We start from the raw sequence: 27025 nt of genomic DNA, 5'->3' as shown, positions 1-27025 counted from the left end.
GTCGGGTTTTTATACGATATTATTATTATTATTATTATTATTATTATTATTATTATTATTATTATTATTATTATTATTATTATTATTATTATTATTATTATTATTATTATTATTATTATTATTATTATTATTATTATTATTATTATTATTATTATTATTATTATTATTATTATTATTATTATTATTTTATTAATACAATGTGTAGGTGAGACGGAATAATGAGACGAAAGCACAAGCCAAGTTGAGTGAAGACAGAATTTGAGGACGAGTCAAGGCAAGAAAACAAAGTGAAAAGTCAACCATTGAATTAGCAATTGACCATCATCATCATCCCCCATCACCATTTTCGCATCGCCTCTGCTCCTCATATCACCACGACCTAAGCGCATTTCCGACTTCGCCAATCTCGCACCTAATGTCCTCTGCCGTGCTGGTCAGTAGCAACCCGACACCTCACCATTCCATCATCACCACCTCCTTCATCCGCCATTACCATCATCATCCATGCCCGGAATCGAGCTCCCATTTCCGTCATCAAAACAGCTTGAGCCCAGTTCAACTGGTCTCACATACACCACCATTCACGCACCAATTTGTCTACCATTTCCATCACCATTCATGTTCACTGACCAGGCAGCAGCGACATTCACCCCGCACCATCAGGTGGTGCAAACACCATAACCACCATGCCTCCATATCTCTTTCACCCTCACCATCTGATGCAACCACCAGCTTGATCCCGCACACCCCTCTCCTGAATCAACCACCAACAACACGCTACCACCATATCGTCCCACATTCATACCATAGCCCGTCATCAATTCACCAATCATCTCCTTCTTCATTTCATGCTTGGAGCAGCATTCGCATCAACAAACACCATAATTGTACTCCTAGCCGGCCCACCGACCGCCGCCTCCCAACTCGCAACAAGCACCAAGGTTCCTCCCAGCCGCTTACCACCGGCGGCCGACAGGCCGGCCGGGGCATCCTTTATGCGTGTTCCGTCTTGTTTTACACTTTTGCTTTTGTTTTGTTTTTGGAGTTGTTGAGATGTCGTGTGTCATTGGAGGGTATGAGACGTGGGTCGTCTCTCTTATTTAGATTAGTACTAGTTTGGATGCCCGTGCGTTGCAACGGGGTAATTAACTTAGTTAAAAAAAATTGGTTATAAGGTCTTAATATTTACATCTTATGTCTAATCATTTATTTAGATATGATTAAAAGTCAAAACATCTTATTTAAGAGACGCAAAAGATGTTAGGTTGATACCTAAGTTCCAGGATGCCTCATATTTATAATCATAAGACCACTACATCTTATGTTAATCTTTCGATGTGGGACAATTCTATTATTTTTATATAATCCTACATTATTTTTCAATGTGAGACATATAACATACTAAGAAGTACACAATTTTATATATGTACAAATTATATGAAATTTATACGCTAATGATATTATTTTTACCACGAATCAAATTATGTTATTTTCATAATTTTCTTAATGATATTTTTTTGCCAAATGAAATGTAAAATTTTTTATATAAAAATTAGAAACATCACTTGAATATAATATGGAAATAAATTTTATAATAATTAAAAGATTCTCCACTTTATTTTTACATCAAAAAATATTATTTATAATACTTTCCTAAATTAATTTTTAAGATCACCTCACCTTATGATAATATTCTGATGTGGGACAATTCAACTATTTATATGTAGTATATTTTCACACCTATATTATTTTTCAATGTGGGACAAATAACACACGAAAAAGTACACCATCTTTTTTGCACCTATTTCGATATCCAACCCGATTTAATAATGAGAAAATATTATACTATCTATTTATATTCGTACGTTTTTTTTTCCATTTTTTGTCATAATTAAAATATGTACAAATGATATAATTTAAATTACATTTTTTTCCTAACACGACTTTTAAGATGTAATTGAGGGAGCAATAGAATGTATAAACAAATGCAAAATATTTCCTTTTTCTGGTGCGATTTTGATTAATGGTTAAAAATTATGATGTATTTTAGTTACTCAAATGTAATGAGGCATAATAATTACCTATATTTGAAAGTTAAAAAGATTTAATTCTACTATTTATCAAAGTAAAAAAGCTCATTATTGTTTTGTTTGTGGATTTAAGATCTTTTTATGCAAAACTTGATTGTATTATAATTCATAAATTTTCTATTTTAGTGCAGAGATTATCATTATATGACATAAACAAATTTATGTATATTTAGCACCCATTTTATTTTTTAATTATGACTTTGTCTTAAATAAATTTATTATACTATCGATTGTCTTAATATAAACATTATAATATCACTAATAAAGTAATATATAATCGCTTTTATAAATATCTACGTGATGAATATTTGTATGGTATTGTTGTAACTAAGGTTTGCCGTTAATACAAACTCTATGCATTTTATTTGTTTTACGACTGTTGTCAATTAAAATTATCGACAATTCGCCATTTTAGTTCACTTAAAGGGAATTGATAATAAATTGACAAGATCTCTCACATTGTTTAAATATTGAGACTAGCTCTTCCAATTAGTAACACCTATGAATCCTTTCTTCATTAGGGGGCAGGTACGGCTCACCGTGGTGTTCCCTTTTTACGTCGGGTAAGTAGGTTAATAAATGTTATTAGACGTAAAAGTTGGTTGGACTCAACGGAATTTCAAGGTTGGTATGTCTGGCGTCACTGGGCCCAGTTTTGTGTTCCGGGGCTAGGAGATGGATTTACTTGAAATCTGTCGACCGAGAGTTCTAAATGTAGAATCAGTCAAAGGGTTGACTCACCGAATTTATTTAGATCTCATATGTCTGGCGTCACCGGGCCGAGGTTTATTTAGAGACGGATGTCGGGATCATTTATATAATTTAGGTGAGAGATCATTATATAAATGCGTATTTAACTTGATAAAATTGTTTTCAAGTATCTATTAACGATGAATGTTAAATTTCCCACTTACTCCGTTATTACTATTTTATATTGTGCAATGATTTCAATTCAATTCGCTCCTCAATCCATAAAGTAGATAATTCGTTATGCATGAAAATAGTTTTCTAAGTGTATACGGTAACTTAAATTTTCGATTATTCAACTTTACTCCGTTTCACCACCATAGCTAATGACAAAAATTTGCAATTCATTTGATCCTCATATATATTGTTCGTTGTAAGGGTCTCTTGTGAAGAGTATAAATGGGATATTTTCTTAGTCAAAAGTGTTGATTTTCCAATATCATTTTATTTAAAACAACGATGTTACAATCTTATTGCTCATGAGATAAATGGTTACACATACTTAAATTGTTTGAGTACGTAAAAGTGTTGGAACGAATTGGTAATATGATTTGTTTGAAATCATGATTAACCAATTACCACATTCACTTCATAAAGTTTCTTATAAGTGAGTGGGAGCTCTAAGAGGGATGCATATATCTTAATAGTTATGATTAGGACGAGGTTCAAGAAGGAATTTGGTTTGGTTAAAGAATTGGCTCAAGGCAAAGGGTAATGCTAAGCTATTGTGAATAGCAACACCAAACCTTCGTGCGATGCAAATCCAGACCAAACTTGTTGCTATTTTAAATATGTATGACATTAGTAGAGATAATACCCCTAACTTTTTGGAGAATAAGAAAGTTGGGTGTGTGACACCTAAAAGGGTCCTTCTTCTCTAGATATCTATATGATTGAAATTAGTTATACTTGTACCACTTCATCAATATTTGATATCGATAGTGGTTATTATAATTATATTTGGTACATGGGATGATAATCGTGTGACGATTAGCCTTAAACTAATGTCAACCTTTACATAGGAAATGGAACTAGAGTAGTTGTCATTTCATTATGAGACATATAAATGTTATTATGTACTTAATCTAGTTTTAGGGTTTAGATTTGTGCTTTAATAAAAGTTTTAGGTAAGCCACATAGGGTTTCACTCTTGTGATATAAACAAATGTTGTGCCCTAATTTGCCATGATTTGATCTATGGCTATACCAATCCAATCATTTGTTATTCTTGACCTAAACTAGATAAATTTATCATATAGAATATAAAAGGTTCAAATTAATTTGGTGACCCCAATCAAATCTTAGTTCTGGATTGAAAACGCATTCATAGACTAGTGTTACCTAGTTCTCCATGAATCATTTGATTATGAATCTTATGATATATGCGAATCTTGTATTCAAAGTAAGATGACTCGTGCCTTTTTGTTAAAAAAGAGATCGAGCATGTGAGTTATTGATCCTAATCACATGTGGATGTGTGTATGGTCGAATAACAATTTCAACCAGAGAAGGTTATAATTACTTCTAAAGAGATAAGCATTTCATACTTGAAACTGGATAAATATTCACCCATGAATAAGTAAGAACTCATATGTGGAGTATATATAATACCATTTCAATCTTATATAACTTCAATAAACCTTATATTTCATATTTATATGTCGCTTGAGCTTAAAATGGAACAAGTGATAACAAATAACTTAAGTGATACGAAACACATGGCAAAATGTAAACAAATGAATATGAACTAAAATATGAAGTATATAGCATCATTTCATACTTTTCTATCATGAATAAATATTTTATTTCACATTTACATGTTACTTGAACAAAGTATAAACAACCGATAACAAATGAATTAACTAATACGAAACACGAGGCAAAACGTAAACAAACCAAAACCTGAACCACTCATAAGCATATACGAGTCAACAAGGGAAAGCTTGGATCATAATATGAATAAAAAGCATAAACAACCATCATACACAAAGGAAATATATATTTATAGAACTTGAAACGGTAAAACGTGCGCCATTTACTCATACGGACTCGGAATCGAGTGATTCAAGTGGCTAAAACACTTAACTTTTCGATGCCGATCTAATTATACTAGTTTCAGGGCTGCTGGAAGTCATCCTGGTGGGATAGCCCTTGTCTCGGCCGGTACAGGTAATCTTTGTCACGGTGGGATGGTCTTCTCCCGGTCAGGGACGGCTGGATGAGCAAAGGAAAGTCAAGGGCTGCCCTTTGTCCCGGTGTGGGATGGATTCATCCCGGTAGGACGGCTGCCATACGTGAGGGAGGGAGTTGGGACGAGCCTAATTGAGTCGGGATTTTTTCTAAGCTCGTTCCACTCATTTTAGATATATGTGAGACAGTCTTAAATATATTTTTCCACCCAATTTAAAGTATACACATTTCCATAATAAATGCACCCAATTAAATTATGAACATGTAATTAAACAAGGAGTCCAGATAACTTGAGACGGAAATCAATAGTTTACATATCCAAGCATCCAACTTTACCCAATTGTTTCCAATACCAATTTCTCCATCCAACAATCTCATGACATAATTGAACATGTTAACTAGACATAATTAAGACGGATTCCCTCTAATTAACACATGTAAACAACCCATTTCATTCAATTGAACAAACATGTGACAAAGGGCTAGAAATTCTCCAAACAACCATAAGACGGTTTCACACACCAATTTATCCAACAATGAACATGTGAAACATGTAAAGATTCAAACTTTAACAAACACAAGAGTAACTACAACATAAAACACATAAAATTGACATAATGTCGAGTAACCTATTACCGTTACCTTATTGAGCCCTTAATCTCTAATGGAATCGTCTAACTTGCAGTAATCCACTTCCGGGTCAACTAATCCTTCTCCTAAACATAAGAAAACACAAACTAAGACTAAGAACTAAAAAAAGGTTAGGGTACCGTGTATAAAACATTTCGGGCAGCCCTTATGGGTGAAGAAAGTTGGTTCCTTTCTTACCTAGAAAGATGGAGGACGAGGAGAGGAAGAGATAGGCATGAAAATCGTTGAAAACCGATAAGAAACGAAGATTTTAGAGCCGTCTTAAGGTTGAAGGTGAAGGTGTGCAAAAATGGTGGTTGAGATTTGTTTTTGGTGGTTGGGGGAATGCTGAAATTTTTGGTGGCAAAAGTGATGGTAGGGTTTAGGAGAAGGGGTTAGGTGGAGAGAAAAAAGGTGAGTGGTTGGTCCATAGTCATACCAGGCCCAATTCACAATTTGAGTCGATTTTTCACTAGAAAACACATCTCAAGTCTATTATAAACTCAAGACGGAAATTATTATCATTATTATTATTATTATTATTATTATTATTATTATTATTATATGACTAAAATTATATTTTCCATAGAAATTGGCCTTCAAAATTATAATAATTGAAATTATTATCATCATTATTATTATTATTATTATATGATTAAAATATTTAAAAACCATTTTGCGAAAAGAGCGGTTGTTACACGACACCTTGGTAAAACCCGGAGACGACATCCTCCACTAATCACTTTCTTTGTTCGGTTTTTGAAAGCAAAACGACCGCTTAGATGAGGAAAGTGGTTTGACTTTTTGTGATGCATCTTATGTGCTATTTCGTGCTTAAATGTTTGGATGTGTCAAAATTTTCCGCAACCCCCACTTGCCTTGCAAGGAAGCACATACCTCATTGTGTTTCGTTGTGAGTTGAAGGGACGGAGAAGGATTGTTAATTGCCTTTCATAGGATATTATTAGTTTAGCTAGTCTTCTTATATTAAGGGTCTCAGTTTTAGTTTAAATGAGCTTACTCGAGGACGAGTAAGGTTTAAGTGTAAGGAGATTTGATATCGTCTTAATTTAGGACGATCTAGCCCCGTCCTATTACCTTATTCCAACTCGATTTTGCGTGCTTAAATGGTTAAAAAGCTTATTTTAATTACTAATTTATAATAATTAGTCGTATCGGTTAGATTTAATTATTAGTCGGGTTTTTATACGATATTAGTTCTATTATTATTTTATTAATACAATGTGTAGGTGAGACGGAATAATGAGACGGAAGCACGAGCCAAGTTGAGTCAAGACAGAATTTGAGGACGAGTCAAGGCAAGAAAACAAAGTGAAAAGTCAACCATTGACTTAGCAATTGACCATCATCATCCCCCATCACCATTTTCGCATCTCATCTGCTCCTCCTATCACCACGACCCGAGCTCATTTCCGACTTCGCTAATCTCACACCTCATGTCCTCTGTTGTGCTGATCAGTAGCAACCTGACACATCACCATTCCATCATCACCACCCCCTTCATCCGCCGTTACCATCATCATCCATGCCCGGAATCGAGCTCCCATTTCCGTCATCAAAACAGCTTCAGCCCAGTTCAACTCGTCTCACATACACCACCATTCACGCACCAATTCGTCCACCATTTCCATCACCATTCATGCCCACTGACCAGGCAACAACGACATTCACCTCACACCATCAGGTGGTGCAAACGCCATAACCACCATGGTTCTATATCTCGCTCACCCTCACCATATGATGCAACCACCAGCTTGATCTCGCACACCCCTCTCCTGAATCAACCACTAACAACACGCCACCACCATATCGTCCCCCATTCATACTTTAGCCCGAAATCAATTCGCCAATCATCTCCTTCTTCATTTAATGCTTGGAGTAGCATTCGCATCAACAAACACCATAATTGTACTCCTAGCCGGCCCACCGACCGCCGCCTCCCCGGCTCCCAACTCGCAACAAGCACCAAGGTTGCTCCCAGCCGCTTACCCGGCTGCCGACACCCCCACTGGCTCCCAACTCCATCAATTATTCTCCTTGCTTCCAGGAAATCCCCTACCGGTGGCACCACCGACGGCCGATGGGCCGGTTGGAGCATCCCTTGCTACGTGTTCCGTCTTGCTTTACACTTTTGCTTTTGTTTTGTTTTGTTTTGTTTTTAGAGTTGTTGAGATGTCGCGTGTCATTAGAGGGTATGAGAGGTGTGTCGTGTCTCTTAGTTAGATTTTTATTATTATTAGTATTATTATTATTATTACTATTATATTATTAGTCGTATCAGTATTATTATTAGACTAGTATATCAAGACACACTTTCATTATTCTGGACACAATTAGATTAGGAGACTCTCTCATATTATTTTTTACTCTCTTATTTTGTAAGACAAGAACCCTAGAATATTTCTCTTTAAATTTCCTTTAATAAAAGTTGTAATCTTTCTTCATTATTAATTTAATTACTCTTTAGTTTAGTTAAGATCTATAATTCTCATTAGTTTACATCTAGATTAGTGGGTTGCAATTTGAAGGCAGAAGAGATTCATTGACACGGCTGTCGCAACCCTATCAAAAATAAAACCAACTGGCTCTACTAATGCAGCAGAGGTAAGTCAGGTATCGTATCCACAGGGAGGCGGTCACTATCTACTCATTATTCGGTCCGTCTAAAGTCACAAAATGGGGGGGTTGAGTTGTTTAAACTAGACTAATAAGAACAAGGGTTGAGAGAAAATAAAGAGAGAGATGCCAGGATGTCGGGTTACCATGGTATTACACAAATCAGTTAGAGATGAGATCAGTCGGTCTGATATGAGAAGGATAAAGGAAAGGTCCTTCCGGCCCGCTATCCGCCCTAAAATACAACTAGCTTAGCTTCCACCCTCACTAGTGTAGTCTATTGTTCATAACAGGTCTATTCATTCCAATTTTCCGCTCTAGGTCTGAACTTAACCAGATTAACTGATTCAGTTGCATGAATTCAACTAAACGATTATATTTAAATTGTTAATGAAACGATTCTCACAATAAATCTCCCTATCGCATCATCGTTTTATTACCACGATGAAGAAAGTGTTAGGAAACTAGATCTATATACATAATATATTCATATATATTTTTGTTAATTTAGTCATAAAATTAAATGGTGATCTTATGCATGCAAACAATAAAAATAATAAGGAAGAAATTTTTATTCTTACATTGAGAATTTCGGTTTATATGGGCACAAGAGAGTTCTCCTACTCTCTTGTTCTTGTGCTCTCCTTAATGGATGAACTAGGATTCAAGTGTAGAATCCCTCCCAAAGTAAAATACCCAAGGCAAACTCTTAATCAAATTAATATTATGATTACTAGAATAATATTAATTTAGTGTAATATAGACCCAAAATAATATTTTGGTCTCTCTATAATTCGGTCAAGAGAGAAGGAAGAGGAAGGTGTTTATCTTTCTAAAACTTCTTATTTTTAGATGAATGAATGAATGAGCTAATACACTAAAAATTATTCTAGTGTATAAGATAAATTTTAAGGCAAAAACCCTTGGCTTTGCCTCATGAAAAACCGGGTAAGGGGGAAGAGAAGGGAGCCAATGCATGCATGAGGTTGTCTTCACAATGACCACTAGGTTGCATGGCTAGTTTATTAGGGAAATGATTATGTTTACCACTAACATAATCAACACAATATCATCCTAATACTCCCCTTAATTTCGGTACATATGGATAAAATGGACTCCATTTTATCTTTGTCAAAATGTCAATTTGTCATATGTCACATGTCACATATCACATAAAATTGTTATGTATTTTTAACATATTAAAAATCAACGTATTAACAAAAATATGTCATATACAAAAATCGACTTAGTAATTCATAATTACTTGTACCAAAATATTTTACCAATTTATAAATTACAATAACTTGTATTTATAATAATTCATTCAATTTCAATTGTTTCCTTAAACAATAATTTCATCTAAGTAATGAAACAATTCGATTACTTAGACCGTATCTTATTTAATCAGATTATAATGAGATACGTAAATTTTACTTCCAAAATCGTCCGTCAATATTTTAAGAAATTTAATTAACCCGTATCTGCATACGATTAATTAAATGGTCAATTAAGAGTGTTACCCTTTAGGTATGACCTAAGGGGATCAACTGGTCACCACCGTCTCACGACAGTAATGTCAAACTCTAGTCAGCCAATCATTACCGATATGTGTGGACCAGTTGACAGTAAAATATTACTTTCCAATTGTATTCTTTATAATGAGACTTAAACATGTGATCATCATGATCAACAGTTGTGATCGCATTATTGTCGGAGGACACATTTTCCAACAATCTCCCACTTGTCCTCGACAAGTGTGCGTCACCAATTCTCTTGTCCTATTACTATCTCCCACTCAATGCAAGGTGTCTTTCAGGTCGTACTTGCAAGTGATCATATCGAGAGTGGTTTCCTCGATCTGGAGAGTAACTTATTGATCGGATTTATCCACCATGGATTCATTCCGAGCGTGGCCACGCATTTCCAGTTCATTACTCCTCGAGTGGCCCTGAGATATTATTATAACCCTGACAAGGGGTGGACAATTCCTATCGCACTCATTCCCTTCGACTAGCCACATCCATCATAACCCAAAATGTGCCAATTTGACCCCATTTACGAAGGTCGTAGTAACACAAATCAAAGTTAATCTGAAACTGTGCCATCTTAGGCGAATAGTCTTTAGTCAAAAGAATCGACTCATTAGAATACTATAGTAGCTCTCGCCACGACCAGGCTATATAAATTTGCCAGAACTCTATAAGCGATCATAAGGCCCGACAAAGTGTTCCTAACAGTCTGCCTATGTGATCGACTAGTCATTCTCATATGACTCCATGGCACTTGAACTTGCCATCAATCGCATCACATTCTAGTCACTTCGAGACGTCACCTCATGTAAGTGACTATGGGCGAATACAATGCTAATCCGTGTTCACTTTAACGGGGTTCAATTGTCTCTACAACCCGTTTGGATATAACAAAGTATAAGGTGAGTTAATAATAACTCAAACGACAAATGTCGACATCACACTCGGGTGGTCAATACTATATTACAACCTTGTGATGCATATCGTAAGTGTGTAAACACTTGTTAATTGCAATAGAAGTTTAACATATCAAGTGTCCATGTGTTCAAACTTCTTTTTATCGCATTTTCCTTTACGTTCATGTTATCTATCATAGCATGAACCTTACCAAGTACAAATCTAGGTTCAAAACCTCGGTTTCGGCTCCTTTTCTTGAAAGAACTTCTTTGTCGATTATCACATAACAAACGAATTTGTGGTGAATGATATGACTTGCACTGATCAAGTACTCCACCCACACACAATGCACTAGGTAAATGTTTTGTAGAGTCTTGCAACAATTTGTCAAGATGATTAGCCTAGCACTTCTCACAAGTCCTAGCATTTTAGGAAAGATTAGTTTTGAGTAACTTCTTATTCAACTAAGTATCTTTCCAAACTTCTTATTTCTCCTTTTAGCTTGAAAAGTTAAGGATTTTCATAAATCCTTACGCGTGTTTGGATTCCTTTAATATGTGCAACCTCTTGACACATAACAGAGTCTTTCGTCCAACACTAAAAATGCTCATCGGATTCTCCTCGAGAATTCATGACGTTTATTCTATGGCTTACCAATGAATCATCATGTTCTTATGCATATGGTTCATTTTGAACATGTGCATGATTATTCCAATGGTGGAAACATTAGTAACTAATAATCATGAGATCAACCATTCTTAGGTTCAAGGAACGACCATGACTGCTAATGGCAATTCCGTTTTCATTTGCATGAATAACCTACGTTTCTCGTTGATTCGATGTGCATGTCTCAATACTTATCCAACATCTCATGATGTGATTGGATTCATCATAGTCCATTTTCATCCAGAATTGAAAATTCAAATACTCCTTTGTGAAGGAAGGTATTAGCTCGTCATTCTTCAATGAGTGATGAGTTATAAACTTTTACAAGATGATTGCTCCCACTAAATCCCATGTCTTCACATGATAATTTCCAACTCCCACTCAATTCCACATGATCCGCAATTGACTACTCAATTGAGATATTTCAAGAATCGAAATTTATTGTTTTGCTAAGTTATTGAGATAAAACCATATATGTTCCCATCATATCCTTTCAAAATACTTATTTTGAAGTGGTCTCATCTTAACCTTATGGAAAGAGATTTTAATCTCTAACTCATTCATATCATAATGATGCGTAGCAATGTCATTGTTTAAATATCAATAATATCTAATACACGTCCTTCAAAATACCCTTTTCGGAAGGACGTTTAACTTTTTCATTTTCATAATGAGGTTAAGTAATGACATTTGCGTGGTTAATACTTAACTTAGCTATTGAGGATATCGGTATATCAATTCTTGTAACCTCTAGTCATAAATCTTGTTTATTTTCTAGGAAGTTACTTTGATTCATTTTAGGCTCTTAAGTAAATATCAAGGTTGAAACTATTGGTCAAAGTTTATCATAAACTAGTCAAAACTCTTGTTAAGACTTTACATTAGTCATTTTTCTTCCAAAACTTTCTTTTGGTCTCCTCGTGTAGTTATCTTGAGAAAATATTCCTTTGATTACTTCACTTGGTCTCTTTTGTCATGTAGTTTTATTCGAGACCATAGATCTCATCTCTTGGGTATACTATATAAATAGATATACCTTTATTCAAATCATTCTTCCTTGCGTAGATTTCATATACACAAGTACACAAATTTATCTTGGTGTTGTGTCCTCATTTTCTCCCACTCTATCTTTAGAATAAATACACTAGAGATTCAAAGATAGCTTATGGGACACAAATAATGATTTGAAGTATAAGGAGGACTATCTCATAGATTTGACAAATAGTTTTAGATTTTGTAAGTGTACTTGGTGATTGACATTCCTTTAAGAGAGTTCATAAACTCAATGACACTTTATAAATGATCATACACAAGCCTTAAGCATGTGGACATATAATGAATCTTATCATTATAATTGTCTATTAGATCACTTTAAGTGAATAATCATATGTTTCTATGAGCAAGCATGTAAAGACGAATTTTAGAACAAGGATAAAACGATAAAACGAGTGACTTGGGTTGCAAACCAAGCCACCATTATCCAAAATACAACCAATTATCCAAAATACATTTCCATGTCGAACACGGAAATTAAAAGGTTCTAAAATCCGAAACATAATTAAAATAAGACAATAAAAAGCAAAGCTTCATGGAAGCTATTCCTAGCTTCTCGATGGTTTCTCAAGCTTGCTTTTCTTTTCCTTTGTCCTTGCTTGGTGGAGGCCCTATTTACAATAAAAAGGGGATACATTATCACAACTTTGTATCACAATACCATAGTTGAAATAGAAACATAAAAGAAAGGATAGTCATTTACCTACTGGAGTAATCTTTCCAGCCTTAATATCACCAAGGTATTTGGAACAATTTCTTTTCCAATGTCCAACACCATTACAATAATGGCATTTATCAAGAGGACCCTTCTTGATTTTTGAAGTGCTAGTTTCATAAGTCTTAGCTTTGGTGAAAGTGGGAGCTTGTTTCTTACCCTTCCTCCCATTCTTCTTGAACTTCCCCTTGCTTTTGGTGCTAATGTTAAGCACATCCTTGGGTGGGTTCACATTTAACCCCATGTCCCTTTCGGCTTGCACAAGTAACTTGTGCAATTCTTCAAGAGACACATCCTTGTCTTGCATGTTAAAATTCATCCGGAATTGAACATACGCCTTGACTTTGGATAAGGAGTGTAGAATCCTATCTACAATGAGTTCTTTGGGGATTTCAACCTTTTGAATCTTCAAGGTCTCGACTAGCTCCATTAATTTGAGCACGTGAGGGCTAACCTTTTGGCCCTCTTTGATGTCGAGATCAAAGAATGCCGCGGCCGCCTCATATTGGACGATCCGCGGAGTTTGTGAAAACATTGTCACAAGCTTGGAGTAAATCTCATTAGCGGTGCCCATCTTAAAGGCTCTCCTTTGGAGATCCGCCTCCAACGCAAAGATCAACACGTTTTTCATTGCGGCGGACTCCTTATGGTAAGCCTCATATGCTTCCCTAGTTGCGGCGGTCGACTTAGTGTTAGGTTCGGGTGGAGAGGCCTCGGTAAGGTAACGAAGCTTGTCGTCACCTTGGGCGGCTAGTTTGAGTTGGGCATCCCAATCGGAGAAATTTGACCCATTCTTTTCAAGTTTACATCGATCCATAAAGGATCGGAGCCATGAAGTATTAGTGAGAGGCGTGGCGTTGGTGTTTGGATTTGCCATTTGTTATGAGAAATAAGATCGGTCTACAAAACAAAATATAGAAGGAATAAAACATATGTCGTTTTAATAATAATACACGTAAAAATAATTTAAACAAGTTTTATTGCATTTATCTAGTGACCTCTACCCAATTTAGATAAATGATTCCAAGACCCAAATTCATATCAACTTAGGCACGGGATAGCCGATGAAACCCTTATCAATATAACTCGGTGGATTAACGCTTAATTGATTCTACTTTTAGAATTCTTGGTCGATAAAATTACTCTAATGTTTATCTATAGCCCGGAACACATGCGACTACGGTCACGAATACTTCCGTTGAGGTCAATCCAAATTTCGAATAAATGTGTCCATGATCCAAATTCACATTAACTTGGGCACGGGATGGCCGATGAAACCTTCATCAACACGAATTCGGTGGATAGACATTTATCACCCACTTCCCCTACGTAACAAGGTTTGTACCCCGGGATGGCCGAGTGCACTCCCTCACGAAATAGGTTTTCATGGTTTCTACTTTTTGGTAAAGCTATGTCTCAATTGTTTATTTTAGCGAGAGGTCATGTCAATTTATTATCTATCACGTTTTAAGTGAACTAAAGCGGTGAACTACGATAATTGTAATTGACACGGTCGATAAACTCGATAAAAGATGATGCATGTTTTAGTTATGGCGATTTAGCGATGCATGCGACATATAATAAAATGCAAAACATAAAATAAATCCTAGTATGGCCTTCCTAAAATAGAAAAACTATTTAACTATTACATATTCGGAAACCAACTCCATTGGTCCCTTGAACTTCGGTTGAGGCACGCATCTCGAGGTAACACCGTCTTTATGAATCGCCTTCTTGAATGACACCGTCTTCAAGGAACTCCGGAATAAATAAATTACATAACAAATTACATAATTTCCTATTATACATTTGTAATTAAAATAAAATAAATCTATTAAATTACAAAACGGTGATACGAGATCACAATAAATTACAACCGAATCGATATTCCCATACATTTCGGGTAATATCAATTAAAAACTAAGGCCATACTAAGTAAAATTACATAATTCAAAAATTACATAAAATAAAATTATGACAATCATAAAGAAAATGCAGCATTATAATATGTATGAACATGCCCAATTTTATGCTAAATCGCCTTTAAGTAGCCAATATCGTATATTACACGGTTTTTACGGATTTGCGTAATTCAACGTTTTAAAATCACAATAAAATACATAAATTCATATTTATGCATAAGTTAATTACCCTAACCTCTTAGGACTCAAAATTAGTCTCCACTAACTATTTGACCATAATTAACTCATATTTCTAAAATTGTTCATTAATGGACCTAAAATTACAATAATAAGCTATAATCTTCAAATAAATCACAAAAATTCCAAATAAATTCAAAATTCAAAATTTAAAACTTGTGAACATTCTGGAAAAATACCATGACACTCATAATGTTCAAAAATTTGAAATTTAAAACTTGTGAACATTCTGGAAATTTAAAACAATCGAGTGGATTGTCTTCTTTCAAATCGTCATCTGAAACGGACCAATATGACATAGCAATGCTCTCCGTGGCCAATATGTTCGATCGAGCAACAATGATACTCGATTGAGAACTTTCCTCCTGAATATTACTCGATCGAACAAAGAGATCTGCTCGATCGAGGTCTTCCTCATAATAGTGGCTCGATCGAGTGGATAATTCTGCTCGATCGAACACTTCCTCATATAATCCACTCGATCGAACATTGTAATCAATTTGATCGAGTGTTTGTTGTTGTACAGTGCAGAAGTCTTCGTATGGTGCTTCGTTTTCAGATAGATCTTCGTACTCCGAGTCATACAAATCATTATTGTCGATAGGTAACTCGGGTCCTTCATAGGAAAGACCGCTTTCGGTGTAGGTAGGGCATACCTTCTCTGCGTGCCTAAAGTTCGTCTCAGCAGCTAACTGAGCTATTTGAGACTGAAGCTCATTGATTTGAGCTTCCATAAATCTATCATCTTCTTGCAATTGAAGTGCAAGTGCCTTCACCAAAGACTTCAATTCAGCAATCTCTTCTTTCTATTTATTAAGAGGAGGAGCTTGTTGTTGCGGTGGCCAAACGAATGGAGGCTTTTGATAGCCTCGTTGCTGAAGTGGATGTGGCGGCACATATGTAAAGGATTGACTAGCTTGTCTATGTTGCCTAAACGCATAGGCTTCGTCGTTCCTGTCAAGCAAATAACAGCATTGTGCCAAACAACACCACATCTCTCGCAATGCACCACCTGTTGCGCCATAGGATGGAACATAGGTGGAAGATCAAAGGTACTCAAGCCTTCCCTTTGATGATCTTTTACCTAGATCTGCCTAGGTAGGACCTGTAGGACCTATCAAAATAGCACTAGAGGAAAAGATAAGAACTGCCTCAAGAAATAAATTCCTTGAGGCTAAAGACAGACAAAAATAAAACAAGCAAATAAAATAGTTGCTTCCCCGGCAACCGCGCCAAAATTTGACACGGCTGCCGCAACCCTATAAAAAAACCAACTGGCTACTAATGTAGCAGAGGTAAGTCGGGTATCGTATCCACAGGGAGGCGGTCGCTATCTACTCGTTATTCGGTCCGTCTAAAGTCACAAAACGGAGGGCTGAGTTATTTAAACTAGACTAATAAAAACAAGGGTTGAGAGAAAATAAAGAGAGAGATGCCAGGATGTCGGGTTACCATGGTATTACACAAATCAGCTAGAGATGAGGTCAGTCGGTCTGATATGAGAAGGGTAAATGAAAGGTCCTTCCGGTCCGCTATCCGCCCTAAAATACAACTAACTTAGCTTCCACCGTCACTAGTGTAGTTTATTGTTCATAATAGGTCTATTCATTTCAATCTTCCGATCTAGGTCTGATCTTAACCAGATTAACTAATTCAGTTGCATGCATTCAACTAAACGATTATATTTAAATTGTTAATGAAACGATTCTCACATTAAATCTCCTAAACCAACTATCGCATCATCATTTTACTACCATGGTTACCCTAATACTAGCATTAGAGAATTAGCTACGCATAAATATAAATAGAACAAGAACAAGAGATGAAGAAACAGTAAACATGGCAAATTAAAGAGAGTAAAGAGGGAATTACAAATTAAGATCCGGAAAGTAGCAGAACAAAGCAATCGTCTGAAAGAGGGTCCCAAAAAAAGAGAAAAAGGAATATCTAAATCTAAAGACGTCCTTCCTACTTATAGGAAAGATAATTATTTGACCTAAGATATATAACAAGATACGAAAATCTTGCGTCAGATAGAAAAGTACTCGATCGAGGACTTTAGAACTCCTCGATCGAGTAACTCTAGGCAAAATCCTCTCGATCGAGGACTTTAGCTACTCAATCGAACACTATCAAAAAGGCACCATTCGATCGAGGACATTAAGTACTCGATCGAACAAGATAGTACTCGATCGAGTACTTTCCAGCGCACAATTCCTTCTTCACGCACTGAACGTCAAACGGCCGCCATTTCTTCGTTACTTGGGAAAACAGAGCGTTTCCGGTGGCGTTGGAAAGCTAACAGGACAGGCTTTCATCTCCAATTGTAATAACTTGATAATCAGTTGTAGAACTCGAGATATGGCTCTTAAAAGTAGGCACTAGTAATTTAAAGTTCTTCCTTTGCTCGCCTAGCTACCTTACTTCTATGCGCATCTCAAAATAGTAGTCTCCAAGCTCCGACTCAACTCATCTCCTAACTGCATGTATAAGGACATGTATTAAGCTTGATTCCGCTTCTCTTTGGTTCATTCCTGCAAATAAGACAAGAGAAACCAAAGTAGACAATTCGAGGGACATATGTAGCTAAACAGTACTAAATATGCATAGAGATGCGTGCAAATATGGTACAGTAAGTCTATATAAAATGCACGCATCAAACTTCCCCAAACCAAACCTTTGCTTGTCCCCAAGCAAACTATATGCAAAACTAATGGAACAGAAAAGAAAAATCAGAGCTAGTTACAAATTGTCCACTTAAACCAATTTAATGCAGCAAACTAATATTTATAGCAAAAACTGTCAAATGCAAACGAGTTGTAAGATGTTTATAATAAAGCTGAACCGTCGACCTTGCAAGACCTTTGATGATGGACTCTCATGGGTCACTCTTATCTCTTGAAGCAAAGGGTAAGCATATGAGTGTAAGAGAGAAAGAAATATAGTCGCTCACCTAAACTACGACCCACATAAACATGCATGCAGCTAATATGATAGACAATTCTAGCTACCGTACATATACATTCCAACCAATCAAGGTCCCAACACAGCCGAGGGCTTTCAAAAGTATGGTAAAGTGAGGTAATGGGTAAGAAAAGGCAAAACATTTATGGGATTGTGAGGCAATAGTAAAGCTAGCTACCTAACGAAACCATACTAACCAACATCCGATTCTTACTCAATTATAGAATTAAGCACATGTGCCCTTCATTTGGCACAAAAACTCACTAACCAAAACAACAACTCCTCATAAGATAGTGATAAAGCATAGGAGTAAAATCCTCAACAACCAAACATTTTTTTTCTTTCCTTTTTCACGGTTTCTTGTTTCTCTTTTTTTTTATTCATGTTTTTTTTTTTTTTTTTCAAATTATCTTTTTTTTTTCTTCTTTTCAATCTCATTTTTTTTATCATTCCATCCTCCTTCTTCTTCATAAATTACCAACTCCCGATAGTACAATATAAACCAAACTTGAAACGATAAATTATATACCGCAAAAAAACATACATTAAACTAGCTTGACAAGGCAGGCTAAATTTGGATGTAGTTAAGGGCCAAAAGGCAAATGTGGCTAAATGTGGAGTTTAATGGGTAAAATGAAAGAAAAAGGGAATGTAAGCACCTTCCTGCATGTGACACCAACCACTAACCCAAATGTATGTAGGCAAAAAGCAATTGAATTTCATATTCGTGCAAATTAATGAACATATTCTGCAAGGAGTAACTACTCACAATCCTACATGAAACTGGTCATAAATGACACCAGTTTTAAGGCTCTAAAACTTAGAATATATGAGTAGGTTGCCAAAATTTCAGGTCAAGTCTATTCGTTCAGCTAAATTTTAACATTAACTCGTAAATTATGCAAAAAGACAATGCTAAAAAGATAATTAGTTTATGTAAGGCTTAAGCAAAAGGACGAATTATAGTGCAATTTCATCATTGAAATCTACCGTCCCGACTCGACCTATATGCAAAAGTAAACGTGAAATTTTTGAATTTTTATGAGATTTTTGAATTTTATAAAAATAAACAACAATGCATAGAGAAATTAAACGTGATAGCAGAAATGCGATAAAAACATAAATGCAGACACAAATATGGATGCATAACCTCCCCAAGCCAAACCATACAATGCCCTCATTGTACTCAAAAATAGGGAAAGGAAATGCAAACTAAAAAGGAGAGAGTGAAACTGCGGAAAACTCACAAGAATACGCGAAGTAGAGACCTCCCCAAACCAGCCAGCAACATGGGAGGTCGCAAAACAGCTCCATCAGTGTCACAGGAAGCGAATCCAAACAAGCCTACTCGATCGAAAAGATATGGTACTCGATCGAGGAACGGGAGCTGCAAAAGTGGACGATCAAGGAAAGGGAAATTACTCGATCGAATGGTCGTCATCTGTGGTTGCTCGATCGAGAAGAGAAGTGTTCGACCGAAGGGCTCAAGCACTCGATCGAGTAAAAAGAATGCTCGATCGAGTGGTACCTGCAGACAAATGGCGACCAAAAATCAAGCCTAGATCGTTCACAGTCTATGGTTTGAAAACCAATTATTACACATGACAAAAACTTAAATGTTCAAAAATCAACTAAAAAGCTTAAACTCCGGGTTGCCTCCCGGTCAGCGTTAGTTTCAAACAGGTCCCAGCTCGACCTCCTTTATTTTCTTCATCCAGTTGCTCCTGTTGGTCATAATTAAAGCAACTCAAAGCTCTTGGCATGATATCATAAACCTGCGCATGTGCTACACAAGAGCATAAGTAGCACCAAAATAGAAAAGGAGCATATAAGAGCAATCTGAAGTACCGTCTCAGCCTAACCAATTTTCGATGACAAATATGGTGAAACATTATTAGCTTATTTTCCCAATTGGGAGGGGGTTGAGTATTGAAACATAAAGCGTAAGTCATATGAGGTAGTTTACTTTTAGTCATAGCAATTATCATGAAGTTATCGTTAATTACCTCAGGTCGGTCGCTCCTAACGTCGGAATCATTGATAAAAGAATATATTACCTCAACCGTGCTAAGAGCGTTCCCTGACTCAGCTACCTTCTCGTTCCCCTCCTTTGTGGGTTCTATCCCGTAAATCGTAGCCTCTAAAGCATCCAACTCGGCTTTGAAAATGGGGGATTCACCATAACCATTATCTTCTTCCAAATCGTCATCTGAAACGGACCAAGATGACATAGCAATGCTCTCCGTGGCCAATATGTTCGATCGAGCAACAATGATACTCGATTGAGAACTTTCCTCCTGAATATTACTCGATCGAAAAAAGAGATCTGCTCGATCGAGGTCTTCCTCATAATAGCGGTTCGATCGAGTGGATAATTCTGCTCGATCGAACACTTCGTCATATAATCTACTCGATCGAACATTGTAACAAATTTGATCGAGTGTTCGTTGCAGTACAGTGCATAAGTCTTCGTATGATGCTTCGTTTTTAGATAGATCTTCGTACTCTGAGTCATACAAATCATTATTGTCGATAGGCAACTCGGGTCCTTCATAGGAAAGACCGCTTTTGGTGTAGGTAGGGCATACCTTCTCTGCGTGCCTAAAGTTCGTCTCAGCAGCTAACTGAGCTATTTGAGACTGAAGCTCATTGATTTGAGCTTCTATAAATCTATCATCTTCTTGCAATTGAAGTGCAAGTGCCTTCACCAAAGACTTCAATTCAGCAATCTCTTCTTTCTGTTTATCAAGAGGAGGAGCTTGTTGTTGAGGTGGCCAAACGAATGAAGGCTTTTGATAGCCTCGTTGCTGAAGTGGATGTGGCGGCACATATGCAAATGATTGACTAGCTTGTCTATGCTGCCTAAACGCATAGGCTTCGTCGTTCCCTGTCAAGCAAATAACAGCATTGTGCCCAACAACACCACATCTCTCGCAATGCACCACCTGTTGCGCCATAGAATGGAACATAAGCGGAAGATCAAAGGTACTCAAGCCTTCCCTTTGATGATCTTTTACCTAGATCTGCCTAGGTAGGACCTGTAGGACCTATTAAAACAACACTAGGGGAAAAGATAAGAACTGCCTCAAGGAATAAATTCCTTGAGGCTAAAGACAGACAAAAATAAAACATGCAAATAAAATAGTTGCTTCCCCGGCAACTGCGCCAAAATTTGACACGGCTGTCGCAACCCTATCAAAAATAAAACCAACTGGCTCTACTAATGTAGCAGAGGTAATTTGGGTATCATATCCACAGGGAGGCGGTCACTATCTACTCGTTATTCGGTCCGTCTAAAGTCACAAAACGGGGGGATGAGTTATTTAAACTAGACTAATAAAAATAAGGGTTGAGAGAAAATAAAGAGAGAGATGCCAGGATGTCGGGTTACCATGGTATAACACAAATCAGCTAGAGACGAGGTCAGTTGGTCTGATGTGAGAAGGGTAAAGGAAAGGTCCTTCCGGTCCGCTATCTTCCCTAAAATACAACTAGCTTAGCTTCCACCCTCACTAGTGTAGTCTATTGTTCATAACAGGTCTATTCATTCCAATCTTCCGATCTAGGTCTGATCTTAACCAGATTAACTAATTCAGTTGCATGCATTCAACTAAACGATTATATTTAAATTGTTGATGAAACGATTCTCACATTAAATCTCCTAAACCAACTATCGCATCATCGTTTTACTACCATGGTTCCCCTAATCCTAGCATTGGAGAATTAGCTACGCATAAATATAAATAAAGCAAGAACAAGAGATGAAGAAACAGTAAACATGGCAAATTAAAGAGAGTAAAGAGGGAATTACAAATTAAGATCCGGAAAGTAGCAGAACAAAGCAATCGTCTGAAAGAGGGTCCCAAAAAGAGAGAAAAAAAGAGAGAAAAAGGAATATCTAATCCTAAAGACGTCCTTCCTATTTATAGGAAAGATAATTATTTGACCTAAGATATATAACAAGATACGAAAATCTTGCGTCAGATAGAAAAGTACTCGATCGAGGACTTTAGAACTCCTCGATCGAGTAACTCCTAGCAAAAACCTCTCGATCGAGGACTTTAGGTACTCGATCGAACACTATCAAAAAGGCACCATTCGATGGAGGACATTAAGTACTCGATCGAACATGATAGTACTCGATCGAGTACTTTCCAGCGCACAATTCCTCCTTCGCGCACTGAACTTCAAATGGCCGCCATTTCTTCGTTACTTGGGCAAACAGAGCGTTTCCAATGGAGTTGGAAAGCTAACAGGACAGGATTTCATCTCCAATTGGAATAACTTAATAATCAGTTTTAGAACTCGAGATATGGCTCTTCAAAATAGGCACTAGTATTTTAAAGCTCTTCCTTTGTTCGCCTAGCTACCTTACTTCTATGCGCATCTCAAAATAGTAGTCTCCAAGCTCCGACTCAACTCATCTCTTAACTTCATGTATAGGGACATATATTAAGCTTGATTCCGATTCTCTTTGGTTCATTTCTGCAAATAAGACAAGAGAAACCAAAGTAGACAATTCGAGAGACATTTGTAGCTAAACACTACTATATATGCATAGAGATGCGTGCAAATATGGTACAATAAGTCTATATAAAATGCACGCATCATTCATCCTTCTTATTTCAATCAAAGTTTGCTCCTTTAATTACTATTGATATAATCCTTCTCTTAATTTACTTAGTTCATTTATTGACATGTTATTATCGCATAATTACATGTCTATTGAATATGCATTGTCTTCCTTGTTTCTTGCTAAAGTTTCCATCTTTCATGTTCCTTATTGTAATCATGTTTTTGTAGTGTATTACTAGGGTAGGGGGAATCTTGTGTAGTTAATATGGGTAGACTATTGGCTTGAACAAAGAAGTAATTCATGGGTAATTCTCTTCTAATTATCATGCATACAAGGTGTTTGTGGAAATGTTTCAGTGAGAACTTGAGTCAATTTTACTATCTTATAACTTGTTGGGTGAGAGCTTGACTTGCAACTAGATAAAACATGACAATTAGTGGGTCTTGGGTAATTAGAGCGAGAGTTCGATTACTCTTAACCTTGGGTTAGTCTCACATCGAGGGGTGGGGATGTGCCTTTGAATTTGCCTTAATTACTTTTTAATCTATGTCATTACTTGAACCATTGTCTACGCAAGTGAACCTGACACACTAGTCTCCTTAATTGCCATTTTATTCGCTTTAGTAATCGCCTATTTCATTTACTTGTTCTTAGTTGTAGTTGTATCATTCACTCAAAGCATTTGCAAGAACTAAACTAGAAAGTAGACAATTAATTTAAGAGCCAAGCACCGTCCTTTGGGTTCGACCCTCACATACACACAACAACCTCGTAAATAAATTTTTTAGAACAACTACTACATACAAATTCTCATTGCGGCATCCCTCGATCTAAGTTCACTAGACACCAATCTTTTTTTTTATCACAACCTTCTATTATACATCTTCTCACCCAATATCGTCATAATCATCTCTCTCCAGAAATCAATATATATCCCAATTTACCATAATTTTCACATCCCTCATTTCAAACATTTCTTTCTCATATTCCTCGAATTTACATTACCACTTTTCTCATCACTCGGCCGTATATGGTCATCACTACACCACTTAAGCCAATGACTAATTCACTCACCATAGCTCACAGATTGTGCTCCTTATCTCAATAAATCGTCAACTTCAATTATTCTTTCCATTAACCATCACAATCACGTGTACCCATGTCCTCCCTACCAAACACATATCCTTCATAAGCTGGTATTTGTTAGTTCCATAAACCTATTATTAGACATTTCTAATAGTGATCTAATTAACATTTTAACTTAGTCATTGAGGATCTAGTGCATGCATAACAAAATAAAAGGAGATAAAGAAGAAAACAATGTTCTTTACATTGTAAAATGGTTCGAAATAGGGCACAAGTTTAGGACTCCTTCCTACACTTGATCTTGAGCTATAAAGTTTAAGGATGATTCTCCAAACCAAATCTCAAGTATAGAGATTCTCCTCTTGTTGCACCCAAAACAATCCTGCTTAAAACTACTAATGTAATTAACTAGATTATACTAGTAGTACTCCTTAAAACAAATTCTAATATTATTATTTTACTATACTAGTAATCTTTATGTAATATTAGGATGAACAATTTTGAGATCTAAACAAATTTAGAGAGAGGGAGGAGAAAAAACTATGCAATAATTATGCATAAGGTTAGAATGAAAAAAAGCTCTTATTTTTGATGGGGAAAACCAGGTAGGAGGGCAAGAGAAGACCCAATGCATGCTCTCCCTTTTTCAAATATTCTTACCTATAAGATTAGGTTTGCATGGCTAGTAATTTTAGAGTAATCATGATGTTTATTTTACATTAAAATAAACCATCCACTAACTCATTAAACCCTCCAATTTTCGACCCCTAGAGATAAAATGAACTTCATTTTAAGTTTGTGTTTTGTCAATTGTAAATAGGTAGGTCATGTGTCACACACCATGCCCATATGTATTTTAATGCATATTTAACCCTTTAAATATCATTTTACAACAAATAAATTACATGTGACAATTTAACTAGTAATTCATAATTACAAGTATTTAAAATGGGATTGTGTCACTCAAGGTTGGAATAAGAATGTGGCAGGGACTAAAATGTACAAAGTGATAAGGAAATTAAAACTGATCTCAAGCAGCTCAATAAAAACACATTCTCTGATATTGAAAATAAAACTGATTTGGTACATACCCAACTGATTCATATCCAGCAGCAACTTATGAGGAACCCTGGGGATACAGATTTGATTATGCAGGAGTATGATACACACAAGGAATTTCAGGAGTTACATATAGCTAAAATGGAATTCCTTAGGCAAAAAGCTAAAGCTCATTGGCTCAAAGAAGGGGATACTAACGCTGCCTACTTTCACAGTCTGATCAAAGCTAGAAGAGTTAGGAATTTCAATCATAAGATAGAAGATTATGAAGGGGGTATTCACACTGAGGAAGCAAGCATCCAACAAGCTTTTCTGAACTACTATCAAATGCTTCTTGGCACACAGAATAGTACAAAAAAAGCGAAATACTCCCTCCATACCAATCCAAAGGTAACATAGTAAAAATGGGGAAAACCAAGAAAAGAGGGTAAAAGTGGGGGCAAAAGCGGAAAACAAGCTTGTATTATTGGGTTGGTGTGTGGGGCACAAGTTGGTATTTATGTAAATATAAGGAGGAAATAAGGGTATTATTGTCAATTTACAGTCCATTTATAGTATGTTACCTTTGGATTGGTACGGACACTTTAGGCAAGTGTTACCTTTGGATTGGTACGGAGGGAGTATACTATAGTGCAAAGAGGAAAATGTACTGAACAACAACAACAAGCTCTAATGGCCCCTATCACCCCTGAGGAAATCAAGCACACTATATTTAAAATTCCTAATGACAAGGCTCCAGGTCCTGATGGCTACTCAAACAAGTTTTTTAAGGACTTATGGGATGTTATAGGTAAAGAGGTAACTGAGGCCATTCTTGATTTTTTTCAGTCAGGATGCTTATTAAAACAGCTGAATGCCACTATAGTTACTCTAATTCCTAAAGTGAATAGACCTGTTAATGTTCTACAGTATAGACCCATTGCTTGCTGTAATGTAATCTATAAGTGCATTTCCAAGGTGCTATGCTCTAGACTGGCTGCTGTTCTCCCTGAGTTAATATCTCAAAATCAAGGGGGGTTCATTAAAGGCAGAAGCATAATGGAAAATATCCTGATTTGTCAAGATATTGTAAGATTATATGAGAGAAATGCAGCATCTCCAAGATGTCTTTTTAAAATGGACCTTCAAAAGGCTTATGATACAATTGAATGGGTTTTCTGGATGACATGTTGAAAGCCTTAAAATTTCCAGAGCAGTTCAGGAAGTGGATAATGCAGTGTGTCACAACTGCTACTTACTCCCTTAATCTTAATGGTAATGTATTTGATTTCTTCAAGGGGAAGAGAGGATTAAGATAAGGAGATCCCCTCTCCCCTTTGCTATTTACCATTTGCATGGAATACCTAACTAGACTGCTGGCCTACACTACTGAGGGACCTGGATTTAAATATCATCCTCTCTGTAAACCCCTCAAGCTTACTCACCTTATGTTTGCTAACGATCTTTTGCTTTTTTGTAAAGGAAATGTTCAATCAATCATGATTATTCTCAGAACCTTCTCTACTTTTTCAAAGAGCTCTGGCTTAAACATGAGCAAAGGAAAGTCCAATGCCTATTTTAATGGAGTGAATGAAGACCTAAGGAAAGATATTTTCCAAGTTTCAGGCCTTGTGCAAGGTAATCTCCCTTTTAGGTACCTTGGGGTTCCCATAAAGACTACAAGACTGAATACACAATATTGTGCCCCACTCATTGATAAGCTTATGAACAGAATCAGGGGTGTTGGAACTAGGAAACTATCCTATGCAGGTAGACTAGTTCTAGTTCAATCAGTTTTGAAGACCCTTCATAATTATTGGGCTGCAATGTTTATTATCCCTAATGGAATTATATCCAAGGTGGAATCTATTTGCAGAAATGTTTTTGTGGGATGGGGGAGTGGACTATATCAGAACACCTCTTGTCTCATGGGAAAAAATCTGCAAGCCAAAAAGAGAGGGAGGGCTGGGTCTCAAAAATGATTCCTTGTGGAACAAAGCAGTGGTTGGAAAATTGGTGTGGTGGATAGCATCCAAGTCTGACCATCT

Source organism: Silene latifolia, chromosome X, assembly GCF_048544455.1.
Source record: "Silene latifolia isolate original U9 population chromosome X, ASM4854445v1, whole genome shotgun sequence".
Taxonomy (NCBI): Eukaryota; Viridiplantae; Streptophyta; class Magnoliopsida; order Caryophyllales; family Caryophyllaceae; genus Silene; species Silene latifolia.
The sequence above is the reverse complement of the archived record's forward strand: the minus strand, read 5'-3'. Positions refer to the sequence as shown.